We start from the raw sequence: 15,627 nt of genomic DNA on the forward strand, positions 1-15,627 counted from the left end.
ATGAGAATTCTTCAGACCTGATGGATTCGAGATTGTTTTGACAAAAGTGGCCCATTTTGGATATATACCATCGGCTAGATAATAGCCTTTGGTATATTGGTGGCCATTGATCTCATAGTTGCATGGTGGAGCATGCCCTTCCACTAGTCTGCTGAACACCGGAGACCGCTGCAACACGTTGATGTCATTGTGTGATCCCGCCATGCCAAAGAAAGAATGCCAAATCCACAGGTCATAATCTGCCACAGCTTCAAGCACCACATTGCAATATCCATGACGCCCTTTGTATATACCTTGCCAAGCAAACGGGCAGTTCTTCCATGCCCAGTGCATGCAATCGATGCTTCCAAGCATTCCAGGAAATCCTCTGGCAGCATTTTGTGCCATGATCCTTGCAGTCTCTTCCTCAGTTGGCCCTCTCAAGTAGTATTTGCCAAACTTTCCCACCACAGCTCGGCAAAACTTGTACATGCACTCAATGGCAGTAGACTCACTCATGCGAAGGTAGTCGTCCCGTATCGGCAGGTGCTCCGTATGCAAGCATCCTCATGGCGGCGGTGCACTTCTGAATGGACGAGAACCCGAGAACGCCTACAGCGTCGACCTTGAGCTTGAAGTAGGGGTCGAACTCTCGAACGCCACGGAGGATATTCATGAACAGGCCCTTGCTCATCCTGTACCGGCGCCGAAAATTGTCGGCATGTGTTGCCCCGTCGGCGAAGTAGTCGTTGTGCAGCATGGCATGCCCCTCCATCCTCTGCCGGGGCTTCGACTTCCTTCTTCCCGGCCTTGATCCTCCGCGGCGCGGCCTCTTCCTCTTCTCCGCCTCAGCGTCAAGCATGTCCTGGAGGGACGCGATGATCAGCAAATGCTCCCGCAGGTCGTCGTCGAACGCTTGCTCGTCCTCCAGCAGCAGGGCAACCATCTCATCGTCGCTGTCCATGGCTAAAGCAAAATCAATGGTTAAAATTGCGCCGAGGCAGACGACGCAACAAACAACGGCCAATAGCGCCTACCTGGCAAGTCGTCGAGCACCTTCTGTGCGCGGAGGTGGGGCGGATTTGACGGCGCGTTCTGGGACGCGCTGGCGACGCGGCGGCGGCACGACCGGCGGGAGCCCGAGCCGCGACAACGGTGCCGACTCTCAGCAGAGATCAGACGCCCAAACGGCCGGGAAATCCAGCGGCGGCGGTGGGGTGGGAGGCGCGGGAAGGAAGGAGCGACGAGAAAAGAGGCGCGAACCAACGGTTTATGCAAATAGTCGCCGACATGTGGGAGCCCGCCTCGCTTTTCGTTGTGTCCGGCGTCCCCCGAGCGTCCCCTGTGGGACGGGGACGGGCTCGGGGCGCCGGACACCGTATCGGGCCGCGCCGGACAAAAATGGGCTTTGAGGGACGCGGCTGGAACGCTTTTTTTATCCGGCGCGCCCCAAATCCCTTTGGGGGACGCTTTGGGGGACGCGACTGGAGATGCTCTTAGGCTGAATATCTCCGTGATGGGTGGGCATCTGCCGGCGGATCGTTTCGTTCGCTGCTCCACTCTTGCTTATTCTCTTCAACATCTTCAGCTTTCTCTGTAAACGAATTCTCTTCTGAGCATATCCTCCTCCGGTCCAAGTAAAAGGTTGCACGAGCTCACCTCCATGTAGGACCTCACGTCAGAGCACCAGCTGGCACAACAGAGTTTTTTATAAGCAGGCAAAACCTTTGCGCCAACTTATTAATTAAGAAAATAATTGTCTAGTTAACTAATGGAAAACCAGACGAAAGTTGTCACAACACCATCACATGCGGACTACTCTCAAGCCATATAACTCGCCGACCATCAATAAACCAACAAACTCTCCTAACAAGCTACAACTGCTAACTCGCGGACCATCCATAGACCAACAAACTCTTCTAAAAAGCTATTGTCACGTCTCGAAACCGTGCCTAGTCGTGACAACGCCACATATTTATAATCTTGCGATTATAAACATGTAAGGCTCAAACTAAGACATTTATAAAGGTAAACAACATTTTATTCATTATATTTTCTATTACACAAGTCATCGATACAACATTTATATTTCCTTCCACACTAAGCCTACACACTAAGCCTACGCTTTGCCATCATCTTCAAATCGTGCTCACTTCTGTAAAAAAAAATAAAGATAGCAAGGGTGAGTATATAATTATACTCCGCAAGTAGATACTACGGAAGAATAGATGGCCAATGAATTAGGAGGAATCAAATGAAGAATAACAAAGTGTCAGTCGGAACCGGATATCATGGATACAACAAAGGAATGGAAATTAACGGAAATGGACAAGGGAAATATTGGCATCACACATGACAACAAGCTTCCCAACCCGGGAGTCACAGGAGTGACTATCCAAACTTTTACGCTCTGCAGAGGGATACTTCGATATCGACAGTCTTGACTAGCCCCACCGCGCTAGCCAAGCAGTGATCTTTTACCCGCTAAGACCCGAACACTCTGACATACTGATGTCGATCGCTCCTACGAATCCATCACCGACAGGTACCCGAACAAAGGCCATCCCTAGGAGAACATAGACATTCCCATACCTGAACTGTGATCGGTACATACGTTTGCCATCGTGATACCAATACGACAACTGACATAGGCATCCCCAATGGGCCTGCCGAAGATGGTACCCGGGGTTTACTGAAGGCCCATGACTCGAAGAATAAGAAGATTCGGAAGCCCAAGATGTTATTAAGGAAAGCTAGAGTTGTATTAGGAAGTATAACTTGTAATCTTGCGGGACGGGTTGGAAACCCTCCCGGACTCTGTAACTTGTGTATTACGAATCCCTCAGCTCCGCCTCCTATATAAGGGGGGGTCGAGGGACGAAGAGAGGATCGAATCCATTGTCAACATAACCCTAGTTTCTTAATCATCGAGCACTTTTCGGCTGAAACCTTCGAGATCTACTTGCCCTCTACGTCCAACGAAACCCTAGTCTACGATACGTAGGCATTGACAAGTTAATACCTTATCAATTGGCGCCGTCTGTGGGATTTAGAGGCGACAAGGAGCTGATCTCGATGGCACGTTCAAGATCGTCGACTTCATCAACCGCAAGCAACGCTTTGGACAGAGGTAAACAGATCGAAACTGGTCTAGTCGATTTTGTTCCTCACCCGCCCTCCCGTTTGGATGCATATTCGTATCTGGAGGAGCCTATGGAGATGACGTTTGGCGAGTTCCAATTTCGCGTCGAGAAGGAAGGTTCATATCGTCTCAAAATTCCGAGCTCGTCGGGATTATCGGCGGTCGATCCCGATATTTCGGACTCAACATCGTCAACAGAGTCAGGCGAAGAAGAGATTTCGTCGCCACGCTTCATCAGCACCAGGGCAAGTGAAAAACTCGCCAAGATCTTCAGCGACATGTCTTTCGAGCCATCTGCGGACTCCGATATAAGCAATGACTCGAGCAACATCGACAGCTTCACCTTCGTCGACAGATCCACTACTGTTGGAAAGTTCTTCACCAATCTCAATGATGGTGTCACCAAACCCGACAAAGTTCAGAATCCAAAATATCATCAGATCTACGTAATTGGAGAACCAAGTCGCCCAGCGGAGGAGACGTCAGAAAATTTCGACGATGCGGGAAATCCATACGTTGATCCTGCAGATCTCACGCGAGGTTTGGGAACAAAATATATCGGTCCAGGAACACGAGAGATGGTGCAATTTCCGCAAGCAGTATGGGATCGAGTCGCAAGAGCTATTGATGGTACAGAACCAATGACCATTACGGCGACACCTGCGGAGTTACAAGCATATCAATATAGGCTCGCACGTACCAGGAGGGAGCTCGAGAAGCAGAAAATCGAGTTGGACAAAAGGCAGGAAGCCGCCTCCGCGTCAAGCAGGCGAAGGGCTGAACTAAGCCGAAATTCAAGAACTTCGGGAGATAGTCATAGAGAAGCTAGAAGGAGAGCAAGATCTCGGCTGCAAAATATACCTGAAGCAGAAAGAGAGACTTTAATTCAAAACCTCGATATGTCTTTCATGTCAATCGACACGAGGGGGAATATTATTCCAAAAACACCGGAAGCAGGATACATGGCAACGCAAGCTTTCATCCTAGCGTCCAGGCCACCTCCCGGAGATCCAAGAGAAGCATTGTATAACATGGCCATGGCAGGATGTGGAGCCATGGGAGCACCGTTCGCAGCTACACCTCCCGAAGGAACTGCAAGGCAAAATAGTCCACGACCTACCGCAGCAGTGCAAGATCCACCGAGAGCAAGTGGAGTCAGAGATACAGCGACTCAGGCCAGGGTGGATAGAGCGCGACAAGATAGAAGGGAACATCGGCATTCACCAGAAGTTGCTGAAGAAGATATGTGTGGACTCCCGTGTTTTACGCGACAGGTCCGAAAAACTCGAGTCCCATCAAGATTCAAGTTACCAGACAGTTTCAAAAAATTCGATGGCCTGCAAGATCCCGAGGATTGGCTAGTCGATTACCTTGAGACGGTGAAACTGATAGGTGGCACCAGAGCAACAGCCATGCAAAGTATTCAAATACACCTGAGCGGAGCCGCAAGATCTTGGATCAAGAAACTTCCCCCAGGATCCATCGACAGCTGGGATAGTTTTGAGGATGTGTTTGTCAAAAACTTCCGATCAACCTGCAAAAAACCGGCATCACTAGAAGAGTTGAGATCGTGTCGACAAAGCATGATGAATCAATGAGAAAATAAATCCAAAGGTGGAACATCATCAAAAACTCGGCAGAGAATATATCTGGCGAGAGAGCAATAGATGCGTTTGTGGCAGGAATTCGACGAGGAGATTTTGTCGAAGACTTGGGGAGAACCAACCCAAGGACAGTGTCAGCATTGATGGAGATAGCAAACATATGGGCAGACAGAGAAGATGCTGTTCACAATAAGCGACACATGTCACCAGAGGAGGACCGTAGTCGGAACTTTCAAAATAGAAGACGATTTCCTCGACAATTCTCGAGTTACAATGCTCCTAGCCAAATATCGGCTGGGTTTCGGGGAAACACTGGAGGAAACAATAGAGATGAATATCAAAGGAGTAACGAGCAGCGAGGCGACAATAGAGATGACTCTCAGAACAACAGGCAAAATAGTGGATCAAGGTTTCAGAGACCTTTTGTAACTCCCGAGGATATGATGAACGGGCCATGCCAGATGCATTTCTATCTCGACAACAATGGGAAGAGGCAGTCAGGACATCTGCAGAAGGACTGTCGCAATTTTCAAGCAATGTTGCGGGTTGCATGTATATCCAATGCTCAAGCAACAAATAGAAACCCCCAGGGGCCCAGGAGTGAGATCCACCTACCACCTCCTCCCGCGATCACGGACGAAAATCGACACCAGCTCAGAATAGCGGCAGCACCACACCCACCTCCATATGTTGATCCTAACTCCAATGGCGCGGTCTCGATGATTCAGAAAGCTAGGCCATCTAATAGGGCTCAGAAAGTAATCTCGCAGCAAGTGTTCATGGCAGAGAAGATGCCTCCACTAACGATAGAGTACCTAAATTGGTCGGGGCAGGACATTGGCTTCACAATTGCGGATCACCCGCAGCAAGTTCCTCGACCAGGGCAGTCAGCACTTATCTTACCAGCGGTGATCGCAGGATTCGACGTATCTTGAGTTTTCATAGATGGAGGCAGCCGTCTAAACCTTATGTATGCGGATACACTAAGGAAGATGAACATATCCCTGGCAAATCTAAAACCAACTGACACACGTTTCCATGGAATCACACCAGAGAAGCCGAGTTATCCGTTGGGAAGGATCAATCTCGACGTTCAGTTTGGGACCCGAGAAAACTACAGCATAGAAAGGCTGGAGTTCGAAGTTGTGGATTTCCCGTCGCAATATCACGCTTTGTTGGGACGACCAGCATATGCTAGGTTTATGGCGGTACCACACTACACGTACCTGTTATGGAGGCTACCTGGACCTAAGGGACCAATTACAGTCAAAGGAAGTTTCGCGTTAGCTGATAAATCGACAAGGACTTTCATCGACTGTCAGAAACTTTCGGGATGCAAGCAGAATATATGGCGTCAAGGCTCACAACTGATTATGATGTGTTGCCAGATGCGGGAAGGTCACTCAGGGAGCCAACCTTCAACACTACTAAGGATTCCAAGGAGGTACAGATTCACCCTACAGACCCAAAGAAAACAACGTCCATTGCAACAAATATGGACCTCGCATAGGAAAGCGCGCTCGTCGAGTTCCTCCGTGAGCACTGGAAAATCTTCGCATGGTGTCCAGCTGACATGCCAGGAGTACCCAGGGAACTTGCCGAGCACCACCTAAACTTGGATCCAATAGCGAGACCAATCAAACAACCTTTGCGGCATTTTTCGGAACCAAACCGCAAAGCTATGCTGTCAGAGATTGATCGACTCAGAGAAGCTGGTTTTATTAAGGAAATACATACAGAAGCCACGTGGGTAGCTAACCCAGTGTTGGTCCCGAAGAAAAACACGAAAGTCCTTCGCATGTGTGTCGACTTTACGTGTCTCAATAAACATTGTCCAAAGGATCACTTTCCCCTCCCAAGGATCGATCAAATCATCGACTCCATGGCAGGATGCGAACGTCTTTCCTTCCTGGACGCATATTCTGGTTATAACCAGATCAGATTAAAAGAAGATGATGAAGTCAAGACAGCGTTCATAACACCTTATGGTGTGTTTTGCTACATAACAATGCCTTTTGGTTTGAAAAACGCGGGAGCAACATATCAGCGGATGATGCAGAAGTGATTGGCAACACAGATTGGAAAAAACGTACAAGTATACATTGACGATATCGTCATAACATCAAAAATGGGGACAACATTGATCGAGGATTTGAAGGAAACTTTCGACAACCTTGACAAGTTCTGCCTCAAGCTAAACCCGACGAAGTGTTCTTTCGGCGTCCCTGCAGGAGAACTTCTCGGGTTCCTAGTATCAGCAAAAGGGATCGAGGCTAATCCAGAAAAAATACAAGCCATCGTAACGATGCGGAAGCCGACCGAGTTGAAAGAAATACAACAGCTGACTGGGAGAGTCGCAGCATTAAGCAGATTCGTCGTCAGGCTAGGAGAGAAGGCATTGCCGTTCTACGCTTTGATTAAGCAAGGAGAGAAGTTTCAGTGGAACGAAGAGGCGGACAAAGCTTTCGAGGAGCTTAAGCGCATAATCTCGACACCACCAATCTTGGTGGCGCCTAAAGAAAAGGAACCCCTCTTGCTATACATCGCAGCCACACCTTAGGTGGTCAGCACAACTCTCGTAGTCGAAAGAGAGGAAGAAGGAAAACTCCATGGAGTACAGAGGCCAGTATATTTCATCAGTGAAGTATTATCGCCTTCAAAACAGCGGTACCCGCAGTACCAGAAGCTGGCAAATGGAGTGTTTACAACAGCAAGAAAGTTGCGACACTATTTTTCGGCGCATCCGATAATAGTAGTCAATGAGGCGCCTTTATCCAATATATTAAACAATCCAGAAGCTACGGGCCGTGTCTCCCTTAGGGGAATAGAGCTTTCCCCTCGGGACATCACGTATGAAAAAAGAAAAGCAATAAAGTCACAAATTTTACCAGACTTCATCGGAGAGTGGATGGAGTTACAAAACACGGGACCCCTAGATCTATCGAGAACCTGGACTATGAATTTCGACGGGTCCAAGCGATTAGAGGGAGCAGGCGCAGGCGTGATACTAATATCACCTGAAGGCGACAAATTAAAGTATGTCTTACGGATGACGTTTCCAAACGCGTCTAACAATGAGGCAGAGTATGAAGCTCTCATACATGGGATGAAGATGGCGAAAGCTTGTGGTGCAACCCGACTGAAAATCTTTGGCGACTCACAATTGGTGGCTCAGCAGGTCATGAATCAATGTGATGCAGTCAACGAAAGTATGATAGCATACAAGGAAATGTATAACGAGCTGGAGAAACTGTTTGATGGATGTGAGGTAAATCACATCAGCAGGCTAAGTAATGATGAAGCCGATGTCCTTGCAAACATTGAGTCGCAGTGTCTCGCGATTCCACCAGGCGTGTTCTGGGAGGAGATAACAGAGAGATCTACAAAGCCGAAGAAACCAAAGAAGAAGGAGAAGGACGAGAAACCCTCGGGGGCTACGGAAGAAGCACTCGAAGAAGAAGAGGAACATGATCTAGTAATGATGGTGCAAATTCCATGGATGCATGCGTACATATCATACATCCTAAGGAAAACAATACCCGACGATCCAGTTGAAGCAAGGCGAGTTATCAGACGTTCCAAAGCCTTCACTGTGGTCAATGGGGAGTTGTACAAGCGAAGCATCTCGGGTGTGTTACAAAGGTGCGTCACACCCGAAGAAGGAAGGATAATTCTAAAGGACGTACACGAAGGAATATGCGGTCATCATGCAAGCAGTCGAGCTATCGCAGCCAAGGTTTTCAGAGCAGGATTTTACTGGTTGACAGCAATCGAGGACGCAAAGGAAATAGTACGAACTTGCGACGCGTGCCAGAGATTTGCCGCCAGACCTCACTCTCCGGCAGCAGAGCTGATGCCAAAACCGCTGTCTTGGCCCTTTGCTCAATGGGGTCTCGATATGGTGGGAAAACTACACAAGGCCTCCCCAGGAGGATACGAGTATATGCTTGTCGATGTCGACAAATTCACCAAGTGGATAGAAACAAAGCCGATAAATTCACCAGATGGAGCGTCGGCAATCAAGTTTGTGAAAAGCATTGTTTTTCGGTTTGGAGTACCTCATAGCATCGTCACGGACAATGGCAGTAATTTCACATCCAAGGAATTCAAGGCATACTATGCAGAGGTAGGCATCAAATTGCACTTTGCGTCAGTTGCGCACCCGCAGACCAACGGTCAAGTCGAGAAAGCCAATGGTATCATCTGCAATGGTATCAAGAAGCGCTTGTTAGGTCCATTGGAAAAAGCTCGACATACTTGGCCAGAGGAGTTGCCGAGTGTGTTATGGACTATCCGAACAACACCAAATACAGCGACACAGGAGACTCCATTCTTTCTGGTCCATGGAGCTGAGGCAGTACTGCCGATAGAAATAGAGCATGACTCTCCAAGAGTCACGGAATACGATGAAGCTTCCAGAAGAGCATTGGAAGACGATGTCGACGCACTAGATGAAGCTCGAGATGAAGTGTTATCACGGGTCGCTAAGTACCAGCAAGATCTGAAAAACTACCACAACCGACGTTTGCGACCAAGATCTTTTCAGGTTGGAGACTTAGTTCTGCGACTCAATCAAAAAATCCATGAAAAGCTCGAGTCGCCATGGGTTGGCCCTTACATCGTCACAGAAGTAATTGAAGGAGGAGCATACAGGATAAAGGACAAGAAGTCAGGAGCTGCCGAGCCAAATCCTTGGAACGTGGCGCAACTCAGGCGTTTTTACGCCTAGAGTCGAAAATATAATCCTCCTTGTAAAAATACAATGTACTGAAATGCCCGCGAGTTTTCAGACGCACTCTTTTCCTTTTTCGGGGCACCGAGTGGGGCTGGAAAAGGTTTTTAATGAGGCGGACTCGCGGTGCTGCAATATAATAAAGATAGTGGAAGTATACATCCTTTTTCTTCGACATGCTCGGGGGTTTGCGCCCGGAAGTTACAATATATATATACAATGCCGACGAAAGCACCTCGCAAAATATTTCGCCTTGGTGCAAAGTACCTCGCCAAAAATAAAAAGACGATACAAAATAGTGATCAACAAAAAGCTCGGGGGCTAATACCCGCAAAAAATAGTACACTCAATATAATTTATTTTTTGCCTTGGTTCAACCTCGCATACACTACAGAGCAAATCGCCACCAAAACGCCGGGGGCTTGATGAGGAAAAATAAAAATATTTACTGGCTTTACAATATAAATTATGTTTACAACATACAAGATGCAATTCCTGAGAAAACTCAACAAGCTAAAAGAGAAACTCTCAATTGCTGCCTAGTATATCATCTATGGTCATCCGTTCATTATTTGCAGTACGAGTGCTATGTTCAGCATAGCTACCCTTCACGAAGAACTCAGCGTCCATCCGAAGAAGTTCATCCATCATATCTTATGCTACAGGGGTCACAATGTCGTCAATTTTGCCAACGTTCATCTTCCTTTTCGCCATCTTGGCCAGGCACTTGGCGACAATTCTACTCATGTCTAACTTTGGATAGCAGATTTGTATCATCATCATAGCAAATCTGGCGCCGGCAGATAGTTGGGCCCGCACAAATCCATGGATTCGAGGTGCATCCCGAAATTTATCCATCAAATCAAGAAGGGTTTCTGGCATCTTATTGCGCAGGAACATGGTGCTGTAAACTAAGGACAATGTCCTTGTACAGAAGTCGAGGAAATCACGGACCTGACCCGCACGATCTTGAAATCTGACGATTTGGTGGGTACGTTCAGGCGTAACCCAAAAGTTGGAACCGTGTTCTTCGGCAAGTCTGAGAAGCACATTGGATCGGGCTTCAACACGTTGGTCCTCGGCAGCGGTATCCAAAAAGGAACCTGTTTCAGTGGAAACATCAGTAAGGAAGGAAGAATATCAAGAATAAAATCAAGCACGGTCAAGTAAATGAAGTGTACCTGTCATATCCAAGCTGGAGTCATTCATCAGTTGAAGCATATAATTTTCTCGCGAAAAAGCCTCGGCAGCCTCAGTAACCGCGGCCTCTTTCTCAGCTATAGAATCCTGAGCCTGCTGAAGCGCAATGTTTTCCCTCTCCAACGATTTTCGAGACTGCTCCATTGTTACAAGTACTTGCTTCTTCATAGACTGAAGTTGTTGGCGAAGTTCTTCCAAGTCTTGTGTCGAACCCTTACTCGAGGAATCTTCAATAAGTTCGTCAGCAGCAGGTGTTTTCTTCAAACAGGATGAGGCAGGAAAAGCATCGGAAGGACGAGGAGTTGAAGTATAGTTGTCAAATATCAACTGGAAATAAAAGTTTCGACATCAATCATCAAGCAAAGATAGATTTCCATTGATTTTCAAAGTATATACATGGCTATTACAAAAGGAGGGTCCCTAATGAACTACTGAGGCAGTTGTCGCCAAAACTACTGTGGCGACATCATCAAAAGAGACAAGTAAAAAAAGAAGAAGACAAGATGGTCTACTTGACCTCCGGCTTCGACGAACTAGGAGCGGGAGTTGGCTTGCATCCAAGGTAGGCGAGGATTTTCTTTGAATTTGGCTTAGCAGCCCTAATCAACGACTGCTGCTGGCGTGCAGTTGACGTGGGAGTTAGAATTCTATGTGGTGTAACTTTTCTTCAGTTCCCCGGCAACAGCGCCAGAAAAAGAGCTTGATGGCGTGTAACTCACACGTTCGTTGGGAACCCCAAGAGGAAGGTATGATGCGCACAACAGCAAGTTTTCCCTCAGAAAGAAACCAAGGTTTATCGAACCAGGAGGAGCCAAGAAGCACGTTGAAGGTTGATGGCGGCGGGATGTAGTGCGGCGCAACACCAGGGATTCCGGCGCCAACGTGGAACCTGCACAACACAACCAAAGTACTTTGCCCCAACGAAACAGTGAGGTTGTCAATCTCACCGGCTTGCTGTAACAAAGGATTAACCGTATTGTGTGGAAGATGATTGTTTGCAGAAAACAAAAGAGAACAGTATTGCAGTAGATTGTATTTCAGTATAGAGAATTGGACCGGGGTCTATAGTTCACTAGAGGTGTCTCTCCCATAAGATAAACAGCATGTTGGGTGAACAAATTACAGTTGGGCAATTGACAAATAAAGAGGGCATGACCATGCACATACATATTATGATGAGTATAGTGAGATTTAATTGGGCATTACGACAAAGTACATAGACCGCTATCCAGCATGCATCTATGCCTAAAAAGTCCACCTTCAGGTTATCATCCGAACCCCCTCCAGTATTAAGTTGCTAACAACAGACAATTGCATTAAGTATTGCGCGTAATGTAACTAGTGACTACATCCTTGAACATAGCACCAATGTTTTATCCCTAGTGGCAACAACACATCCATAACCTTAGAGGTTCTTGTCACCCCTCCAGATTCACGGAGACATGAACCCACTATCGAGCATAAATACTCCCTCTTGGAGTTACTAGCATCAACTTGGCCAGAGCATCTACTAATAACGGAGAGCATGCAAGATCATAAACAACACATAGACATAGCTTTGATAATCAACATAACAAGTATTCTCTATTCATCGGATCCCAACAAACGCAACATATAGAATTACAGATAGATGATCTTGATCATGTTAGGCAGCTCACAAGATCCGACAATGATAGCACAATGGGGAGAAGACAACCATCTAGCTACTGCTATGGACCCATAGTCCAGGGGTAGACTACTCACACATCACACCGGAGGCGACCATGGCGGCGTAGAGTCCTCCGGGAGATGATTCCCCTCTCCGGCAGGGTGCCAGAGGCGATCTCCTGGATCCCTCGAGATGGGATCGGCAATGGCGGCGTCTCTGGAAGGTTTTCCGTATCGTGGCTCTCGGTACTGGGGGTTTCGCGACGGAGGCTTTAAGTAGGCGGAAGGGCAAGTCAGGAGGGGGCACGAGGGCCCCACACCACAGGGCCGCGCGGCCAAGGGGGGGGGCCGCGCCGCCCTAGGGTTTGGGCACCTCGTGGCCCCACTTCGTCTCCTCTTCGGTCTTCTGGAAGCTTCGTGGCAAAATAGGACCCTGGGCGTTGATTTCATCCAATTCCGAGAATATTTCGTTACTAGGATTTCTGAAACCAAAAACAGCAGAAAATAGCAACTGGCACTTCGGCATCTTATTAATAGGTTAGTTCCAGAAAATGCACGAATATGACATAAAGTGTGCATAAAACATGTAGATAACATCAATAATGTGGCATGGAACATAAGAAATTATCGATACGTTGGAGACGTATCAGCATCCCCAAGCTTAGTTCTGCTCGTCCCGAGCAGGTAAAACGATAACAAAGATAATTTCTGGAGTGACATGCCATCATAACCTTGATCATACTATTTGTAAAGCATATGTAGTGAATGCAGCGATCAAAACAATGTATATGACATGAGTAAACAAGTGAATCATATAGCAAAGACTTTTCATGAATAGCACTTCAAGACAAGCATCAATAAGTCTTGCATAAGAGTTAACTCATAAAGCAATAATTCAAAGTAAAGGCATTGAAGCAACACAAAGGAAGATTAAGTTTCAGCGGTTGCTTTCAACTTGTAACATGTATATCTCATGGATATTGTCAACATAGAGTAATATAATAAGTGCAATAAGCAAGTATGTAGGAATCAATGCACAGTTCACACAAGTGTTTGCTTCTTGAGGTGGAGAGAAATAGGTGAACTGACTCAACATTGAAAGTAAAAGAATGGTCCTCCATAGAGGAAAAGCATCGATTGCTATATTTGTGCTAGAGCTTTGATTATGAAAACATGAAACAATTTTGTCAACGGTAGTAATAAAGCATATGTATCATGTAAATTATATCTTACAAGTTGCAAGCCTCATGCATAGTATACTAATAGTGCCCGCACCTTGTCCTAATTAGCTTGGACTACCGGATCATCACAATGCACATGTTTTAACCAAGTGTCACAAAGGGGTACCTCTATGCCGCCTGTACAAAGGTCTAAGGAGAAAGCTCGCATTGGATTTCTCGCTGTTGATTATTCTCAACTTAGACATCCATACCGGGACAACATAGACAACAGATAATGGACTCCTCTTTTATGCATAAGCATGTAACAACAATTAATAATTTTCTCATTTGAGATTGAGGATATATGTCCAAAATCGAAACTTCCACCATGGATCATGGCTTTAGTTAGCGGCCCAATGTTCTTCTCTAACAATATGCATGCTTAACCATAAGGTGGTAGATCGCTCTTACTTCGTACAAGACGAACATGCATAGCAACTCACATGAAATTCAACAAAGAATAGTTGATGGCGTCCCCAGAAACATGGTTATCGCACAACAAGCAACTTAATAAGAGATAAAGTGCATAATTACATATTCAATACCACAATAGTTTTTAAGCTATTTGTCCCATGAGCTATATATTGCAAAGGTGAATGATGAAATTTTAAAGGTAGCACTCAAGCAATTTACTTTGGAATGGCGGAAAATACCATGTAGTAGGTAGGTATGGTGGACACAAATGGCATAGTGGTTGGCTCAAGTATTTTGGATGCATGAGAAGTATTCCCTCTCGATACAAGGTTTAGGCTAGCAAGGCTTATTTGAAACAAACACAAGGATGAACCGGTGCAGCAAAACTCACATAAAAGACATATTGAAAACATTATAAGGCTCTACACCGTCTTCCTTGTTGTTCAAACTCAATACTAGAAATTATCTAGACCTTAGAGAAACCAAATATGCAAACCAAATTTTAGCATGCTCTATGTATTTCTTCATTAATGGGTGCAAAGCATATGATGCAAGAGCTTAATCATGAGCACAACAATTGCCAAGTATCACATTACCCAAGACATTAATAGCAATTACTACATGTATCATTTTCCAATTCCAACCATATAACAATTTAACTAAGGAGAAACTTCGCCATGAATACTATGAGTAGAAACCAAGGACATACTTGTCCATATGCTACAGCGGAGCGTGTCTCTCTCCCATAAAGTGAATGCTAGGATCCATTTTATTCAAACAAAACAAAAAAAAAACAAAAACAAACCGACGCTCCAAGCAAAGCACATAAGATGTGACGGAATAAAAATATAGTTTCAGGGAAGGAACCTGATAATGTTGTTGATGAAGAAGGGGATGCCTTGGGCATCCCCAAGCTTAGACGCTTGAGTCTTCTTGATATATGCAGGGGTGAACCACCGGGGCATCCCCAAGCTTAGAGCTTTCACTCTCCTTGATCATATTGCATCATACTCCTCTCTTGATCCTTGAAAACTTCCTCCACACCAAACTTAGAACAACTCATTAGAGGGTTAGCGACAATAAAAATTAACATGTTCAGAGGTGACACAATCATTATTAACACTTCTGGACATTGCATAATGCTACTGGACATTAATGGATCAAAGAAATTCATCCAACATAGCAAAAGAGGCAATGCGAAATAAAAGGCAGAATCTGTCAAAACAGAACAGTTCGTATTGACGAATTTTATCGAGGCACCAGACTTGCTCAAATGAAAATGCTCAAATTGAATGAAAGTTGCGTACATATCGGAGGATCACTCACGTAAATTGGCATAATTTTATGAGTTACCTACAGAGAAAACAGCCCAGATTCGTGACAACAAAGAAATCTGTTTCTGCGCAGTAATCCAAATCTAGTATGAACTTTTCTATCAACGGCTTAACTTGGCACAATAAAACACTAAACTAAGATAAGGAGAGTTTGCTACAGTAGTAAACAACTTCCAAGACACAAAATAAAAACAAAGTACTGTAGGTAAAAACATGGGTTGTCTCCCATAAGCGCTTTTCTTTAACGCCTTTCAGCTAGGCGCAGAAAGTGTGTATCAAGTATTATCGAGAGGTGGTACTTCTACAGCGGGGTGCGGAGTTTTCTCAACTATGCATACTATCTTTTCTATGTGAG

This window comes from Lolium perenne, chromosome 4 (genome assembly GCF_019359855.2).
Source record: "Lolium perenne isolate Kyuss_39 chromosome 4, Kyuss_2.0, whole genome shotgun sequence".
NCBI classification, from domain to species: domain Eukaryota; kingdom Viridiplantae; phylum Streptophyta; class Magnoliopsida; order Poales; family Poaceae; genus Lolium; species Lolium perenne.